The 20,000-nt window shown below is 30.7% G+C and overlaps 1 protein-coding gene and 1 long non-coding RNA gene across 4 annotated transcripts in view; one reads left to right on the forward strand and one right to left on the reverse strand.

The window, feature by feature from the left end:
* The window catches only part of LOC146872833 (uncharacterized), a 15,461-nt gene extending 12,240 nt beyond the window's left edge, over window positions 1-3,221 (reverse strand). The window contains exons 1-2 of the long non-coding RNA XR_014982493.1: window positions 3,153-3,221; window positions 2,569-2,685 (exon numbers count right to left, since the gene is read on the reverse strand). This is a non-coding gene — a long non-coding RNA (uncharacterized LOC146872833). The remainder of the gene's footprint in view (window positions 1-2,568; window positions 2,686-3,152) is intronic.
* LOC118451205 (uncharacterized) overlaps window positions 1-20,000 on the forward strand; it is a 191,425-nt gene that overhangs the window by 14,758 nt on the left and 156,667 nt on the right. The window lies entirely within an intron of this gene.

The raw sequence follows: 20,000 nt of genomic DNA on the forward strand, positions 1-20,000 counted from the left end.
TCTTACAGAGTTCTCTTTACATTATTTCCGTAAGGAAGAAAAGATCATGGAAGCTCATTAACGTTAATAACAGTAAGTATTCTTCTTGAAAGAGAAATAAAGGAAACTGGGAAAGGAAGAAGAAGGAATAGATAAGAAAAGAAAGAGAGAGAAAGAGAGAGAGAGAGAGAGAGAGAGAGAGAGAGAGAGAGAGAGAGAGAGAGAGAGAGAGAGAGAGAGAGAGAGAGAGAGAGAGAGAGAGAGAGAGAGAGAGAGAGAGAGAGAGAGAGAGAGAGAGATAGAGAAATCGTCCTTGGTAGCTTACGTCGCATGAACTTTTTTAATTAGACTTTTTATCGTTTATTACCAATGTGCCTCGTATACGTTAATGGTTATCGCGAATAATCTCCGTTGCCTTTATTTGTTTTTGAATTATGACTAGCTCGTTTGCATGGATTCTCTTGAACCTTGATGTATACGTTCGTGTTCTTGAGCTTGAACATGCGGTCGGTTTTCCGCATGCGTTTCCACAGAAATTCCTATCTAATCCTATATGTGTATATACACCAATATAAACGTATATATATATATATATATATATGTATATATATATGTATATATGTATACATATATATGTATATATTGATATAAATATATTTGTATATATGCATATGTATATATAAACAGTTATATATAATATAGATCTATATTCTCGTATATGTATTTACGTATCTATATACATATGTACATACGTTTACTGACATCAAACAGACGATCAGACAGATACACCAACGTGATTCCATATGCGATGCCATCGTAGTCGCCTGTTTACATTTGGCCACAGCACTAGCCTAATTTTAGGATAACAAATACGTGCTCGTTTCTACGGCTTACACAACGTAAGGACATTTCTATTTGTATTTCCTATTTACACGGACATCGTGGCTATACCTTTTATTTTCTCTACCATCAAAGAGGATTAGAATACTTTGGATGGTCTTCTCTAGTACCTTCTAATCTTACGATAATTATAACGTAAAGTTTATCCTATTTCTAATTCTATCGAATTTCAATTAAATTTGTTTTTCTTTGTCGTTAAGTTTTTTTAATTTAACATCGTTATCCTAATAGATTTGTCTTATTATTTATGATCATCATATATTCTTGTTGTTTGTTAATTAAAATTAGAAAAAATTAAAAAAATATAATTTTATCGCAATTAATATCGATCGCTTCCCTTTTTTCACTGTCTACTAATTGCGCTGTTTATTTATGAATTGTACAAACAAAATGTACGAGTGGCAATTATAACATAAAAAAAAATAATGAAAAACTAGTTGATTGATAATAACGAAACTTTTCGTGATAATTATTAGTCGAATTTTCTTTGGATATAGAACATCGAAAATATCAATATTATTTATTGGTCAATCAAATATTTTATTAGGAAGCATATTATTAAAAAAAATATTTTGATATTTGAATTGCACATTTAATTGAAAGAAATCATTCGAAACGTATAAACGGGTTGAAAAATTTTCGATTCGTATCAAAATAAATCTGCATAAATCAATGATAAATATCAATGGTAAATAGATAGTTTCAAAAATTAATTTTTTTCGTGATAGGAATACGTATCAAGAAAAATATATTAATTATCCTAAGAGTAATTATATATAAATAAAAGAAAAAAAAATAAGTAAATAAATAAATAGATTGTATAACATCCCTTTTTAATTTAACAATTAATATTAAATTAAAAAATGGATTTAAGAGAGCAGATGACGTTTAAATGATAGTCGATGTGCAATTAATAATATGTTTATAGAAATATATTATATTTAATTTCTTGGATAAATATATATCTATAAAAAAAAAAAAGAAAGAAAAATAAACCGAATATGACAATAAATTAAAACGGGATTAAAAAGAAAAAGAAAAGAGAAGAAACGTATCAATTAATTGTCAAAATTAAAACGATCGAAAGTTGTATATCGATTAAATAATCGCCGTGATCTGTGGTACAGGGATACACTCTATATCGATTTTTAATTATTCTTTATGACTTAATAACAACGTTCAAAGCTTCAAATTTTCTAATGCAACGAACGGCGGCCATTAGCACGGTAGTGTCTATGTACGTTGTATTATGCAAAATAGATCAATAACACCGTAGGCAATATCGATTGCTCGCGCGTATGGAGATGCTTTTATAAATTTATTAGAAAGAATGTAGAATACTTGAGAGAGAAAAAGATAGGAAGAAAGAAAGAGAGAGAGAGAGAGAGAGAGAGAGAGAGAGAGAGAGAGAGAGAGAGAGAGAGAGAGAGAGAGAGAAAGAAAGGAAATGAAAAGAATGGAGTTCGAAAACGTTTTGGAGAGCTGTTTACATTATCAAACATTACTTGGCTTGAATAAAATAGTCGATGACCTTAGTAAGGATAAACGTGTTATCCTCTCTCTCTCTCTCTCTCTCTCTCTCGCTTTCTCTTTCTCTCTTCTTTTCTTTTTTTCTTTTTTCTTTTTCTTTTTCTTTTTCTTTTTCTTTCTTTTACACACGCTATCATAACATCGTAACAATAAGCTTACCTTGTATAATATAACACGCATATATAAGCCAACGATGAAATTTGATTTTATTACGTCTTTTGCCGCAACGGCAATTACTTCTTCTTTATATACATTATATAACGAAAGATGATCATCCTGTAAATTTGAATTAAATTTATTAAATAATACAACGGTATATGTATGATGATAATAATAAAAATAATGTTAATGTTAATAATAATAATAATGATAATGATAATATTTTAAATATATTATCATTTGCATTTCTTAGATTTATCGTATTGAAATAATACTTTAAACTATATATATATATATATATATATATATATTTATATATATATATATAGTAGGTTGTATACGATGATCTTATGCTTTCATATATATATATATATATATATATATATATATATATATGTATCTGTGATATGTAAATACCTAGATTTTCATATATATACGATGAATACTAAATTCGAATAATTAAATATAAATTATTAAGTTGAATGTTGTTAAGAAACAATATATATATATGTGTGTATGTGTGTGTAATTATGTTGTGCGATATCTATGTATATAAAATACAAATTAAATTAAAATTAATTAACATTAAAAATCCGTGAGAGAAGAAGCGAGACAGGGTCTTTACAGGGAGATGTTGACGTTGCGGAATACGGAGCTCGTATGCTATAATAGCGAGCAGCTTCCTTGGTTTAAAGGCAATAACGTGACCGTCTCTATTGTTTTGTTTATACACTTTCTTATATGTTCTATTTAACATGATCTTATATGTTTGTATACGTTCTATAAGCTTTCTCTCCTCCTCTCTCTCTCTTTCTCTCTCTCTCTCTCTCTCTTAATTTAATACAACGAATATATATATATATATATAAGCCTAGAATAAAATGTTAATTTAATTACAATTTTACAATGCGTCATATGGAATATCATTTAATATCGATTATTTAAATATTCAATTGAAATGAATTTTATTGATTAAACGTCACGTTATATAAAATATTAATATATATATATTAATCTAATGTTCAATTACATAAAGTGTTTTATTTTTTAATTAAAAAATAATCATTTCAACGTAAACGATAATAATAATAATAAATAATAATAATAATAATAATAATAATAATAATAATAATAATAATAATAATAATAATAATAATAATAATAATCGTAATAATATGTGTATATATATATATATATATATATTATGATAATCTAAATGTTTTAATCTAAGATAACAAGAATTTAATTTAATCTGTACAATATATGTATGTACGTAATTGGTATATAAGTTATGATAATGAAACAACAGTAAAGATTCGTGTCTCGACTTGAATTACATATAATACATACATACATATATATATATATATATATATATATATATATGTATGTACATACAACGACTCGAAGTTGGTTCACGTTGACGTAATCTTCTAAATTTTCTCTTAGAAACAGAATTTTACTGTAATTCCAAGTTCGATCCGCCCTTTAGGTCACGTGACACAGCTACATAGGTATTACTTGATACTATGTTGGAACGAGACGACAAACTTTAGTCATTACTACGTGCCTGTTTTTGAACGTCGATCGACCATTTTTATTCTTACAAATTTTCATTATTGTTCCTTATACTTTTTAAAGTAAGAAAAAAAATTGAAATAAAAAGGAGGAAGGGCGGAAAGTAATAAGCCTTATTAATAAATATTTATTTAAAAAATTAATACGATTTTTATGACATACAAGATGTTAGAATACAGTAATTGATCATTAACATTTATAAGAATTGTTTGTAAGAATTTTAAGAATTCGGAGAAAGAAATTGAAATACTTAAACCGAAAAAATATCGTCATATAAAAGTGAAAAGAAATAATAACTAAGATCTAAAAATGAAAAGTTCTTATTGAATTTTTATATATTTTATTTTCTCATTTTAAAAAACCATAGTACAATAATATTACTGTACAAAGCTGCGATTATTCCAATATAGACAGTATGATATTCAATCTCGAAGTTGGAACAAAATTTGTAAAAAAAAAAAAAAAAAAAAAAAAACATGATAGATTCGAGTGACATTTTTAAGAATTAATCAATAATCTGTTACAAATTTCACAGATCGTAAGATCTAAGAGAACAAAATCATCCGATCAAATTTATATTAACATAAATTATTAATTTATTAATACGAGATGGAAACATTATTGAGTGTTACGTGTTACTATTTAAATAAATAAATAAATAAATAAATAAATAAATAAATGAATAAAAATACAAAGAAAAAAAGGAAGGAAAGAATAAAAAGAAAAGAAAAGAAAAGAAAAAAAAAAAGAATTCTAAAATGTTTCAGAACGAAGCTAGTGAAATTCAATCATACATAAAAAAAAGAAAAAAAAAAAAAGGAAAAAAAAAGAAACAAGTAAATAACAACAACGTTAAATTATTATTCGGTTATGGTACATGCGTATTCCGTGTATGTATCTACGTACGTAACGCAACGTGTTCATGAATATTAAAGGATCTTTGAATATATATTTCCATAACAAAAGTTACAACGGCCTGGCAAACTACCTTGCGCGCGTATTCGACTATCTAACCGGAAAAGTTATGCGCACGTTTGTACCATAGCCACGCATGTACAGGCCGTCCTGAGCTTTATGACGGTGCAAATTATATGGTTGAAGTGAGCTTAAAAAGTTTATGATTTTTGCAAAGACGTCTATGGTATGATACGATAGCAAATGAATAAGAATTGAGTAATTAATTCATTAAATTCATTTTTTATTAATCCAAACAGCATTGTAAATTTACAATCATTATTTACGATAATATTTCGTATATTTTAATATCTAATTTAGAAATATATTTATTCATGTATGCTATTGTATTGACTTCTCAATGTCTGTCTATCTGTCTATCTGTCTATCTATCTATCTATCTGTCTATCTATCTGTCTGTCTACCTCTCTCTTTCTCTCTTCTTTTTTCGATTTTCAATCGTACATTGAACATCATTGAATGGTGTCGCTTAGTTAAATCGTCGTACAGTGTAAGCGCGTCGTTGGTTAGCAAAAAAAAGAACGTTTCGCACGTTATTTTGTTATATTCGTTGAATGGTGCTTGATTGACCAGTCTGTGTTTGGCAAACGAATACCTTTTTGAGTGCGGTAGTACGCAAGCTCCGTTTTGAGTCTCAATGAGAGAAAAAGAGAAAGAGAGATAGGTAAAGGGTAAAATAATCAAAGTAGAGATATTAAGGAACTTAAGTAACACCAATGATTTACTGTTTTTTATCTTAACAAATAAACCAAGTGTCTAATTATAACAAGGTCATCGATGAAAAAAAAAAAAAAGAAAAAAAAACCTACCAAATGGTTCTCTTTATTATCGTCATCGGTCAGATTTTATTTACTTCGTGCTAAGAAGAACTAAGAGTAAGTTATAGAGAAAGAGAGAGAGAGAGAGAGAGAGAGAGAAAGAGAGAAGGCAGAAGAGAGAGGAAGAGACAGAGATATAGTGAGAGAGGAGCAAGAGAGAGAGAGAGAGAGAGAGAGGAAGAGAGAGGTAGAGATAAGAAAGGGCTCACACTGTTTTCTCTCGGCATGCTGAGAACAAATGGTACGTCGTAAGTTCGTACGTAAGAGGAGTTTCTAACGGGTTACTCTTTTCTTATTTACCAGTTATGTGTTCATGCGTGTGTATATGTTTGCGTGTGTGTGTGTGTGTGTGTGCGTGTATGTATGTGTGTGTGTATGTATGTATGTTTGTCTTGTGCGTATGTACGTATATACGTATATGCGTATATATCTTTATGTACTTCAACGAGCATTTATTTTCTCACGTAAGAAAATTCACGAAGTCTGATCTAAAGATTTCTTTTAGTTCGAGTCCCCACCCTCCACCACCTTCACCCACTCCATCCTTTTCCTATCCACCATCATAGTAGAAATGTTCGATCGTTTTAAGGGGAGTTTATAACATTTGGGAAAATCGTCACCGTGGGATTCCAAGTGGGAGAAGTTTCCTCGTTTTCTTGAAACGATGAAAATGGAGGAGGAAAAGAGAAAGAGAGAGATAGATAGATAGATAGAAAGAGAGAGAGAGAGAGAGAGAGGGAGAATGAGAGTGAGGGGAGGAAAAGGGATAAAAGTAGTAGTAAGTATAGCAAGGTCGAGTATCGTCAGTCCAAGTGGTTTTCTTAAGACTTGAAAACTTTCACAGCACATATCGCGTCTGTACGATTTTCGTTGTCGTAATTCTTAAAAGAAACTTTTTCTCAATTACCTCCTTTTCTTCTCATCTTTTCAGAAGTAAAAACGTTTGGTTAAATCGACGGTCTTACGTATAAGACTTTAGACGTTAAGACATATATATATATATATATGTATATATATACAGTATATAGATAAGTATAAGATAAGTGGTAGATTTTGTACAATAGAAAGGTTTTAACTCTGAAAGCACATTTTTATTTTCAATTAAAAATTTAGAGGGAAAGAGAGAGAGAGAGAGAGAGAGAGAGAGAGAGAGAGAGAGAGAGAGAGAGAGGAAGATGAAATTCTTAATTGGAAAAAAATGTATTCCTGCAGCTAAAATCTTTCTTTGTTTCTCTCTCTCTCTCTCTCTCTCTCTCTCTTTATCTATCTATCCATCCATCCATGTATCTATCTATCTCTCTCTCTCTCTCTCTCTCTCTCTCTCTATATATATATATATATATATATATATATATATATATATATATATGTATATTCGTACCTGCATTCTGTCGCTTTTTGATTTGGCGTTACTACTATAACGTGGAATTTCGGTAAAATGTAACGGTGGCATTCGTTGTGTACATATCCGTACGAATGATACATATACATACATATGTATTACCTACGTACCAACGTACGTATGTTATATACAAGTGTGTTTGCATGCGTACGCTACTCTTCATGCGCAAGAGGTGGAGTAGATGGGGGTTAAGGGAGGAAAGGGTGCATAAATGTATGCACATACGCCGGTTATACGGCGTTCTTTGCATCCATATTTCGGTTTCCGCGAATCCGGTTTACAATACGCGTGCATGCTTCTCTTTGCGTCGCTTGTGCCACGTACATTAACATAAAAAGCAACTCGAACGTTTTAGCCTTTGTATAAATACATATGTACACACACACACACACACACACACACACATATATATATATATGTATATGTATGTATGTATGTTTTTATATAATAAGTACTTTGTCTATTATTTTTTGTTTCTTTTTTCAACCACTTCAAATAATTCGAATGAAATAATAGTATTATAATATTTGTAGTATTTATTTATTTAATTATTTTTTTTTTTTTTTTTAATATTCATATTGCTGTTACGTTATTATAAATTTTATACTAATTACATTTTAATATCATTAACTTATTATCGGATATTATAAAAGGAATCATATCGAAATCAGAAAATATTCTTTTTACTTTTTTTTTTGTTTTGTTTATTATATATACATATGTATATATATATATATATATATGTATATATATTTATACTCTGTACCTATTATATTATATTGTCAATTAATTATTTCATTTATTATTATATAATTAATTGTCATATTGTATTGTTGATTTATAAATGTTACGTTACTTTTTAATAATTTGTAGGATAGTGAGTCAGAAATTTTTTTTTTCCTTTATTAAATTTTACTCTCATTTAGATTATATATTTTTTTCTTTTCTTTTTTCTTTTTTTTTTTTTTTTTTAATATTACGTTATTAATTAAAATTATCATTTGTTATCGTATTAATATATTAACGAATTTGCGTTACCAATATACAACTTATTTGACCTTTCTAAAATTGTGTCTATAAGAAAAGTTTACATTTGGTTCGAAGAATGTTATTGTTAGGTGATATTGGTACGAGGTCACGTAGTACCGTACTAGTTTATAGAAGGCTGTCCGTACAAGCGGCAGAAGTGGAGCGTAGTTCATAAATTTCATTCCTTTTTTCGAGAAAAAGAAAAAGAGAGAGAGAGAAAGAGAGAGAGAGAGTGAGAGAGAGAGAAAGAGGAAAGGAAAGAAAAGAAAGAAAAAAAGGTAAAAAACAACAACGTTTGAGATATTTTGCGGTTAAGAGAAAAAGAAAAAGAGAAAAAAGAGAGAGAGAAAGAGAGAGAAAGAGAGAGAGGTTTATTGTTCGAATCGTGATATATATCCACCCTCTCTGATACCTACCTACCTACCTACCTATATCTTCCTTCTTCTTTTTATTGTTTATTCTTTTCTCACTCCCCTTTAACGTGCGAATAGTCGAAGATCTTTCAGCTGGAATATTTGAAAATTTTCATTCTAGGATGTTCGTCATGTCGATAACCTTCGATAATGGATTTTCTGTTTAGTACAGTACATAGACTATCTATGAGAGTCGACGAGAAAAGAGAATTGAGGGATTTTTTCCATCCTTCTCTCTCCCATCCCCCTTCCAGTCTTTCTCTCTCTCTCTTTCTCTTTCTCTTTACTCGTCGAGTACAAAATACCGAATGTGAACTATTTTGACAATTTTCTTCTTTTCCTTTCTTTTTTTTTTTTTTTTCTTTTCGTTTTGTTTTGGCTTTTGGTTTGCTTTGTTTTCCATCGTTTTTTTCTCTTTTTTTTTTTTTTTTTCTTTCTAATTTTCTTTTTGTCTTTTTATTTAATTCAATAAAGAATCGTCGGATTTTTTTTTTGTCGACAAAATATATCCCGAATGTCGATAGGAATTTTTCAAACTGAGTCATTAATAAATCTTCAAAAGTATTCTGTGATCTAGTTCAAGTGTTACATATATATATATATATATATTTTTTTTTTTTTTTTCGTAGGGACTTACAAAATCGGAACCGCACTTCGCGATATTGCAATCTCGTAAGCGGCGTAAAGCGAGCTAGACAAAGGAAGAAAAAAGTGAAAGAGAGAGAGAGGGGAGGGGAGGAGGGGAAGGAGAGAGGAGAAGAGAGAGAGAGAGAGAGAGAGAAAGAGAGGAAAATAAAAATGGCTTAAAAAGGAAGAAAGAGCAGAGAATGAAAAAAAAGTATGACGGGTTAGTTGGGGGTGTGTATGGGGTGGGAGCGGAGTAAAGGGGCGGCAACGGGTTGATGGTGGGATAACGAAATTCACGTGCTCGGGATTCGTACGTTACCGCATCGCGAGAGATATTTATTGACCTAAATTTCGTTCTATTTTACTTTCGAAAAATAAATATAAAAGAAAGAAAATATAACTTTCAACAAAGGAACGCATCATAGTAGGGGGAAATCTAATGTTTACGATGCATGTTAAAAGAGCCGCATTTTCGGTTACTATGTCGTAAAAAAAGAAAAAAAAAAAGAAAAGGAAGAACGATGCGCACGTCATCCGTGAGAAATATTATATTGAATAGTCTTTTCATAAAGTCACCACAGTGACATGGCTCTTGTTACGTATATATATATATATATCTAAGCACGCATGTATGTATGTACGTATACAAGTATCTTTTATTTCTTTTATTTTATTTGCATATGAATAAATATATGTACGTTTTCAAAAGTTCACAAGTTTGTTTATCCCTTTTCAACATGTATTATTTGGTATTTACAAAGATCTTCTCGATTTTTATTTGGAATGATTTTTTTTTCTCTTTTCTTCGAATGATCATTAAAGTATTAATTCTATTAATAATTATTTAAATTATTAATTGTAAATATGTATGTATTATATATTTAATTTTTTAATTATTTATTGTTTTTTTTTTTTTTTTTTTCTCAATAATAACTTCGTTACAATCGATAAAGGATAATTTCAATATCAATCGATTTAATTGTCTCGATGGTTGGAGGATAAGGTTAATCGATTTCTAGAGAAATTTTTGCCTTAAACGAAAGATGTATCGGTAACATTGACGAATGTTACTCTTGTGCCAAATCGTAAAAGTAGACCGATTCGTTTTAGACGTCGTAGATTGGCCTATCGTCTGGTACGATCCTTCTTCCTTTCGTTTTCGACCAGCAAGGAGTAACCAACCGATAGTAGTAGATATCCTAGATCAGAAGTATTTCAATCCCAGGATCACGATCCCATTTCGCGTTAACTTTATTTCCCCTTTGGCGAGGATAGTGCGTGGATGGGAAAGAAATGCGATGTGATAAAATGAAGGATAAACGAATAAAAAAGAAAAGAAAAAAAGAAAAAACGGAAAAAAGATAAGAAAAGAAAAGTAAAAGTATTTTTACAAAATATCTATTTATATATAATATTTGCTTTTTATTAACGCATTACAAATATGCTCGAAAGTTTGATCATTGAACTGTGTTATTGAAAGAGAAAGAGAGACAGAGAGAGAAAGAGAGATAGAGAGAGAGAGAGAGAGGGAGAGAGAGATAGAGAGAGAATTTACATTTATTTATCTAATACAAATTACAATATGAGAACTGTGAAACTAGTATAACCAATAATGAATGCGAATCATCGATGTAACTTCTCTCTCTATGTTCTCGAGTTACTGTTACAAGTTGTAAACCAAGCTTGTACAACACTACGTTAGCTATATTTTCTACTTTACCACTATTACATTTCGATATTGCAATTGTCGAAAAGGAGGGAGAAATTTCCATTTCCCTATAGACTTCGGTTTGGTACGATTAGAGATTCCGGGTTCGATTCTAATTATAAAATCTTGCCTTTTCAATTGGACAAAGTACGTTGTTGAAATTAAGTTGGAACTTGGAATGATAATTGAATTATATTTACTCTCACGATATATATATATATATATATATATATAGACATACATAAAATTCTGAGTGGGTTTCCTTTTGTTCCATCTTCGTTCGCTTTTATTATTAAAAAATATGCGGATATTCATGTGATCGATGAAATATTAAACGAAAAAAGAAATGAAAAAGAAAGAAAAAATAAAATAAAAAAAAAGAAAAAAAATTCTCTTAAAACATGACAAATAGAATTTTGTCGTTCATTAATAAATTCATTAAAAATAATTTTCTATATTGAAATTTATATTTTAAGTTTATAATTTCTACTTTATTTAGGAAAAAAATTACAATTAAATTCCCTTTTGTCATAAGTTTTAATCTATTATGGCGTAGATTTTTTAATAAAAACATATTGTCAATCTCTGATTTAGATATATATACTTTTGGAAGCATTTATTAAAGTCCATTAAGATTAAGAGAGAAAGAGATTAACCAATCAAAAAATGAACTTTTTATTTAATTAAAAATTCTATTTTGTATATTACGTGTATATGGAGGAATGTTATTACCACGTTCATTCATTTTCTGCTTTTGCTCGAATTATATTAAATTTATTTGGATCTACCATTGTCAGAATTATCCACATTGGAATGGAATGTGAATAATAATTTGTATTAGAGTAAACACGAAATATGGGGGTATTCGTGGAAATCTCTTGTTTCTATCAATTTATGCTCATTTATTATTATTATTTTTTTTTTCTTTAACAATAAAACAAGAAGAAAGAAAAGAAAAGAGGAAGAAAGAAGGAAATATAAAAAAAAATTAAAGAGAAAAAAGAAAACGAAAAACAAACGAAATTAAATGAATCGCCTTTCATTATATTTTATAATAATTCGTATTAGAGTAAACATGAAATATGAATCTATTCGAGAATATTTTTTCGTTTCCGTCAATCTTTTTCAGATATTTATTGTTAGGATTAATAAAAAAAAAAAAAAAAAAAAAAAAAAAGAGGAACATAAAGCATACAAAAAATAATGTTGGACGGTACAGGTTTCATTGTATTCAAAAAAAAAAAAGAAAAAAAAAAAAGATATATTGTACTCTATGAAAAATAAGGTTAACGTGGAATTTATTTACTATCACGTCGATTTAATTGACGGATTAATGTCGATGCCCTGAGGAAAATATAAAGCCGACCTACCTAAGCTCGTCGTGGGTTTTAAAGATGCATCAGAGTAAAACCATCTTTAGATTGATTTACGCGAAACAATATATTAAGAATATCAAGAGGTAAAGCTTCTTATCATACTTTTAACGTTTCACGTAGATTCAATCAATTTCTTTCTTTTTTTTTTTTTTCTTTTTTTTTTTCTTTCTTTGTATTATGTGTTCATATCTGGTTTTAAATGTAATCAGAGTTTTAGGATATTCGAAAATAAATTATGATCGATTTACTTTTTACGTTGATAAATTCTCTTCCCTTTTTTTTTTTTTTTTTTTTTTTTATCATCGAACGCGTATCTGGAGGGTGAATTTTTTTTTACAAAAAATTGATACACCCAAATATCTCGATTTTCGAAAAGAAAGTTTGGAACAAAAGTTGTTTGGTTTAGAGTGAAACGAACATCATTTATTTCTGAATCATGAAATCCATAATCTTGTCTCGTTTTGCCGTATCACGTCCACCGAATCAGAAATAAATAACATTGTTATGTTTACTTCCAAAAAATGGAACAATTTTTGTTTCACATTTCCTTTTTAAAAATGGATTGTTTCCAAAATATTTAAATGTCTCATATTAGAGATCTTGTCATATATATATATATGCGTGTGTGAGTGTGTGTTATACGTACGTAAGTGTATTTCCCATAGGCACGTTCAACGATCGAAGATGATCTCTCGATCACTTCTACTCGTAAAAATGGGAGTAAGTTATTACCTCTATCAATGGCCATGGATAAAGTTGGTAGATATTTGGAACTCACCGAGGGTGAGAAGGAAGCGAAGGCTAAACTATGCTGAAGTAAAATTTTTCAACGAACTTCGAGAGAGAAAGAGAGAAAGAGAGAGAAAGACAGAGAGAGAGTGTGTGAGAGAGAGAGAGAGAGAAAGGGAGGGAAGGAAAAGGAGAGATAAAATGAGAGGATCGATACTCTCTTGGATCTCTCATTATAAACTTCTTTCGACATTCAGTTGGAGTTATACATTACAGAAAACATTTATTATGAATTCAAAGATAAATGTAATATAGCAACTTAATTATCAAATTATAAATAATTAATTATCAAAATTAAATGTATAGATAATTAATTAACAAAATGAACATACCACGTGTTCATTATTTATATCTCGAATCATATTGAAATATAATTATGAATAATTGATGGTCTTTGAAGATCATATAAATTCTGCATATCACAGATTGAAATCAGATAATATATAAATGTATATATTTATATATATATATATATATATATATATATATATATATGTATGTTTATGCGTTATATTAATATCTATATGTGTGTGTGTATGTGTGTTTTTATGTATTATATATATTAAACTTTTTTTTATATTTATAATTAATTAATGAATATCATTTGTTAAAGAAAAATTATCATTCATTAACATTAATTGTTATAATAGATTATAGTATATATATTGATTATTATCAGTATTATTGACACTATTATACATATATATATATATATATATATATATATATATATATATATATTATCTACAATTTTTTTTATTCGAACATTAAAGCTTTTTTTTCCCCTATTTGAAAAAATACGGAAGAGTTATCCCAGCGTAATGCTGTCGTCGCGTCGTGGAAAAAATGTTTCGAACGAAGGGTCAGACGGAAAGAAAAAGAAAAAGAAAAAGAAAAAGGTATGTCGATTGAACGTACTCTTCCATTTACCATGTCCGCAGTTCTTTTCAAATCGTTGCCGTTGCATCAAGCGGGAGCTTTGGGAATAACGAAACGGCACCGAGTCCGGTTTTGGCAGAGCAAAGTTTCGCACGGCGAATTGAAAGCGTCAATCGCGGAGCTCCGTGTTCGCGTATAGAGAAATCATGACCGATGAAAAAGAGGGAGATATATATATATATAGACGGATAGATAGATAGATAGATAGATAGATAGATAGATAGATAGATAGGTAGATAGGTAGACAGATAGATAGAGAAGGGGGTTGAAACGTTCTGTCTTCCGTTTGACCTCTCAACGGCGATATCTATTTTCTCGAGCATTTGTGCATTCCGTGCAGTTTGCACTGTGGAAAATCACGTAGGTCAGAGTAAATACAAAGCGAGAAAAGGTAGGAGAGAGAGAGAGAGAGAGAGAGAGAGAGAGAGAGGGATGATCGTGACGGCGAAAAGGATAGAATCGTGCGGGCTATCGGATCTCGCTCGATTGCCTTCGCCATCTCATTTGACGAGCATTGTTCCAAACGCGATAGATTTCGAGATCGAACGAACTTTCAGAAATGACTTTTTGGTTAGCCCTTTCAACCTTCAATACTCAACACAAAAGGATATATCTCTTTGAAGAGAATAGTTATGCAGTTACGATCTCTAATAGTTAACTATCTCTAATATCGTTCGATATTCATTTGTTAGATATTCATTAGAATAAATTGAAAAAGAAAAGTTTTATTAGAATTGAAATTTTAAAAAGAAAAAAAAAATTTATTCTCAATCAAAATGATCCAAAGATATTTGTCAGATCAAACAATATGACATTTTTCTTCGAAGAAAATAATCCTCTCATATATTTATTATCCTTTATCTAATTATCGAGGAAATTTAATTACGTATCTTTAATAAGATTTCAACAAAGATGTTTAACAGGATAGCATTTAACAAAATAATTTAACAAACGTTATATTGAACATAATCGAAGAAGAAAAAGAAAAAGAAGAAAAAGAAGTAGAAGAAGAAGAAGAAGAAGAAGAAAACTTTCCAAACCGATAAACATCGAAGGCATATAAGAAAATAAGCTCGAAGGGATGATTAGTCGAAGGGTAGTAGTTTGAGATCGATAAAGAGTAGAAAAGAAATCAAGTTTCCCCCAATATAACATCAAGTTTTTTTAGTCCTCTGCCAGATGATTTACTTGTTTGCTTGTTTGTTTCCTCATTCTTTCATTCGTTCGTTCATTCGTTCATTGATAGTACCCGATTGCTGCTGTTGCTGTTGCTGTTGCTGTTGCTGTTGCTGTTATTTTCTCTCTGCAATGGCAAACGACATCGTACTGGTAAAGCAGTTACCAGACGGGCCAAGTGTAATATCGTAAATACGATATCCGCTTGGGCAGATGCTCGAATCCCCAGCCATTTCGATGATAGGCCGGCTTTGGGAGCGGGGACTTGAAGATGTGTTGAGCGAACAGAGAGAGAGAGATAGATAGAGAGGGAGAAATAGAGAGAGAGAGAGTAACTCACCACCTATCTATCCCACGAAATTCTCTACCTCGCGTATACGTTTTACGGTCACCTGATCGCAATCTCACGACGAAAATTGGGCCATGCTAGAGTCCTACTCCATCTCTCTCTCTCTATCTATTTATCTCTCTCTCTCTCTCTCTCTATGTATCTATCTATCTCTCTATCTCTATCTTGGAGTGACTCGAGTACAGAAGCGATCGTGTTTCCCCACCGTTCCACGCTGTTTGATCCCCCTTTCAATTTGAATTTGAGACACGTGTTTCGCACGACTCGAGAAAGGGAGAGATAGATAGAGAGAGAGAAAGAGAGAGAGGGAGGATGAGTAAGCTATATTCGACGTTCCAACGTAAATAGATACCGACCGAACGTTGAATTTAATGTCTTGTCGATGTTTAGGTATGTTAATGCGGTGAATTTAATGTTCCATCGTTGTTCAGATATGTTAATTATTCATTTGCATTTGAATAATTTTAAATAATTCTTAATATTATGTTTATAATAGTAATATCATGAAACTTTATTTAGTTTCACATTGTTATCGTTATTAATTTCGCAGGATTCTCTTTTTCTATTCCCCCAATTTCTATGTTTACGATAAACGATAGTAATATATTAATAATTATAGATTCCTAATATATATATATATTAATAAATAATAAGTTATTGTTTCGCCATGACTTTTGCTAAATCATAGTACATGTTTCCTTGAAACTTATTGTTAGAAATAGAAATGGATCTACGTACTAACGTATTGGACATTTAACATGGTCATGAATTTCAACGACATAGGGCTACCAATAGTCGTCGATTATTCTGAATAATAGCATGCAAACAGGACGTAGCGTAGACAATTAATGTCACTATTTGCGAAGGCTTATTCCCGGTGCATGTAACGCGTAGCCGCAGTAACGTTCTATATTTGTCGATCATAGGTTTAACACACAGAGAGAGAGAGAGAGAGAGAGAGAGAGAGTTGGTTAGGAAACTCGACAAACATATGATACCGATCAGACGATGTGTAATGTAGAGGCCGTAGTCTCCTGTGTAATAACCTCGTTTTTGAAAATTGTTATACACTGTTCGTTCGTAAATGGTTACGAGAGTAGCTCGAGAAACGAGAAAGAAAATAATTTGTTAACGAGCTATCATCAATCGAGGTCCTTTAACGACATCATAGGAAATATTCTGTTCGGGTGATATTGAAATAAACGGATTCACTTCACTTTACCGTTTAATAATTCGATTACGGGTCGATGCTTCAGCGGCATGTTTGAAAAAAAATATCACGTACGATGGGGGCCGTTTCGAATATTTTTTTATTTACTGTCTTTCTCCCTTTCTTTCTCTCTCTCTCTCTCTTTCTATATATATATATATATATATATATATATATATGTATATATGTATATATGTGCAGCTATCTTTTTTTTTGGAGAGAGAGAGAAAGAGTATTCGAAAAGATGTACTCTTTTTTTTTGAGTATATTTTTCTATAGTAATTTTTTTTTCTGTCGTTTTTTTTTCCTCTTTTTACAATTTTCGTTTCAGCGAGTAAATGTTGAAGGTACAGGTGTTTTTTAGGATCTATTGGGTAACGTCAAATGTGTTTAAATTATTCGACGACCTTTCGCCAACTACTAGCCACATTATATGATATTAATTTCCTGTCGGCCTTTGTCATCCCAACCGTTCTTCGCGTAACACGAAGTTCTTTTATTTTCTTTTTTTCTCTCTCTCTCTCTCTCTCTCTTTCTCTCTCTCGCTTGCACTTGCTCTCATTTACTTAAATTTCTCTCATGAAACTAAAAAGTGTGCATTAATGTGATTTATAGCTCGATAAATCAGTCCTCCACCGGCCGCGTCGCGGCCTTGGAGGCCGTAATTTCGCAGAAAAAGAAGTTTCTCGGTTATCCAGAATTTTACTTTTCTTCCCTTTATTCGTGGAAAATTTTCACCTTACGTTATGGTGTAAGAAAAGGAAAAAAAAGGAAATATAAAGAAAATAAAGAGAAATAAAGAGAGAAAGAGGGAAACAGACAGAGCGAGAGAGCGAGAGAGACAGAGCGAGAGAGAGAGAGAGAGAGAGAGAGATCAATACTTATTTTTATCTTAAAATCGAGCACGCTTTTATTCTTTGACATTTAACGTGACATACGTGACACCATCAAAATTATTCGAATAGTGGTATACTCGGCAATATCGATTTTTTCGCCGTGAACGATATCTATTGGAAATAACACGATTTCAAGTTTAATTAATCTTGTCAAATACTATGGTGAATGTAAATATATACAAATACGTATATACATACATACGTTAACGTGTGCAAATATAGCATAGATACGTATGTACATACGTACGTGTTTTATTCGTAAGTGAATCACAGATCGACAATTTATAAAATGTACAACAGCATTCGCTCGTTATACGAAATACGAGAAGAGTTTGATATCTTGTTGAAAATGCGTCTATCGACGACAATTAGTACCGATAAAATCGACATAGTTAATTACTTCCAATTGTTCGTTTGACATTAAATCCTTCGATGGTGGAGGAGTTATATTATTAGGGTAGAGAAACTATAGATGGTATGGGAGAGGGGTTAAAACGATGAGAGGAGGGAGGGTGCAGAGAGAGAGAGAGAGAGAGAGAGAGAGAGAGCTTACAAGGCGCGCAAGAATATTCGTTAAATCTCGCGATATTTCAACGAGAAGGGGTAGTGGGATTTCTGTTGGTGGTGGTGGTGGCAGCAGCAGTAGTGATGGTGGTGGTGGTGGTGATGGTAGTAGTAGATATATTCGAGCCTCCGCCATGGATTAACGTCGAGCATGTCCCGACCTCGGCTAACTTTTCACTCCGATGAAACTTCGTGAGAGGTCTACCAGCCCTCTTGGGAACTTTAATTAGCTCTCAAAACCTCCTGACTCACTTGGAGGAAAATTTTTATGACTGACGGCCACCCCCTTCCTCCCTCTTTCTCTTTCTCTTTCTCTTTCTCTCTCTCTCTCTTTCTCTCTCTCTGTCTCTCTCTTATTCAACCATCCTTTCTCCTCATCCTTCTTTTTCTTCTAACTTTGCCCTCCATTAATGTTCGGACACGCGTTTTCTCCCAAATATTTGATTTACGAATATTTATTTACGTATGTACGGGTATTTAATAAATTTTCATTCATACTAATCGCTAATGCTCGTTCTTCACTTATTGTTCTCTCGAATCATTTCTTTTCCTTATTCTTCTTCTTTTTTCTTGTTCCTTTTTTTTCCCTTTCCTTTTTTTTTTTTGTGTTTTCAAATACGTTATCGTATATTTTTTTATAAATGAATGATCTCAATGTTTGCAAGTGTTGGTGTTATTTTTTGTTCCTTCTTTCTTTCCTTTTCGTGTTCTTTTTTTTTTTTGTTTTAACGTAACATTATTAGTTCATAATTATGGAATATGTATTTATTTATTCTTGGCTACATGCTTTATTGATTTCATTTTATTTCATTTCATTTCATTTCATTTCATTTCATTTTTTTTTTCTTTTTTTTAACTTCCATACTTCTGTGACAGTGTATGTGTGTGTGTGTGTGTGTGTTGTTCTTTTTTTGCTTCTTTCTTTTCTTCTTATGATCTTTAGTTACAATGGTGTACATTGAATATAATTTATGAGGTAATTAGAATTAAAAGATTTTTTTTATCTTAATGATAACTGTAAGGGATGAAAAATATATAGATATAAAAGAAGAATGAATGAGAGAGAAAGAGAAAGAGAGAGAGAGAGAGAGAGAGAGAGAGAGAGAGAGAGGAAGAGAGAAAGAGAAAGTGTCTGTTAACAATAGGTAGGTACGAGATTTTTATGTTCCCGGGGCGTCTATAATTCGTACACGTTGAAAACTTTTGATTAGCCAGGATATTTTATGAACTCACCTAAGTCCACTTCTTATAAGCTTTTTTTTTTTTTTACTCTTAGCCCTTCTTTATTCTCCAAAGTTTTCTTTTAAAAAGGACCGAATAAAAGTTTGAAAAGATGAAAAATACGAGAGTTCAATTTATCGTATGATTTCAATACGAATCTTTTTGTTATTATTATTTCAAACAAAGGGAAAAATTCTTTTTTTTTTTTTTTCTATTTTATAACATTGTAATTTTTCTTAATATTGAAAAATTCTGACAATACGTGTATACGTATATAAATACATACAAATATATATATATATATATATATATATATATATATATATATATATCCTTGATGGCTTCGTAATTTCGAGATGACC

This window comes from Vespa mandarinia, chromosome 8 (genome assembly GCF_050613455.1).
Source record: "Vespa mandarinia isolate Hongniang chromosome 8, ASM5061345v1, whole genome shotgun sequence".
In the NCBI taxonomy this organism is placed as follows: domain Eukaryota; kingdom Metazoa; phylum Arthropoda; class Insecta; order Hymenoptera; family Vespidae; genus Vespa; species Vespa mandarinia.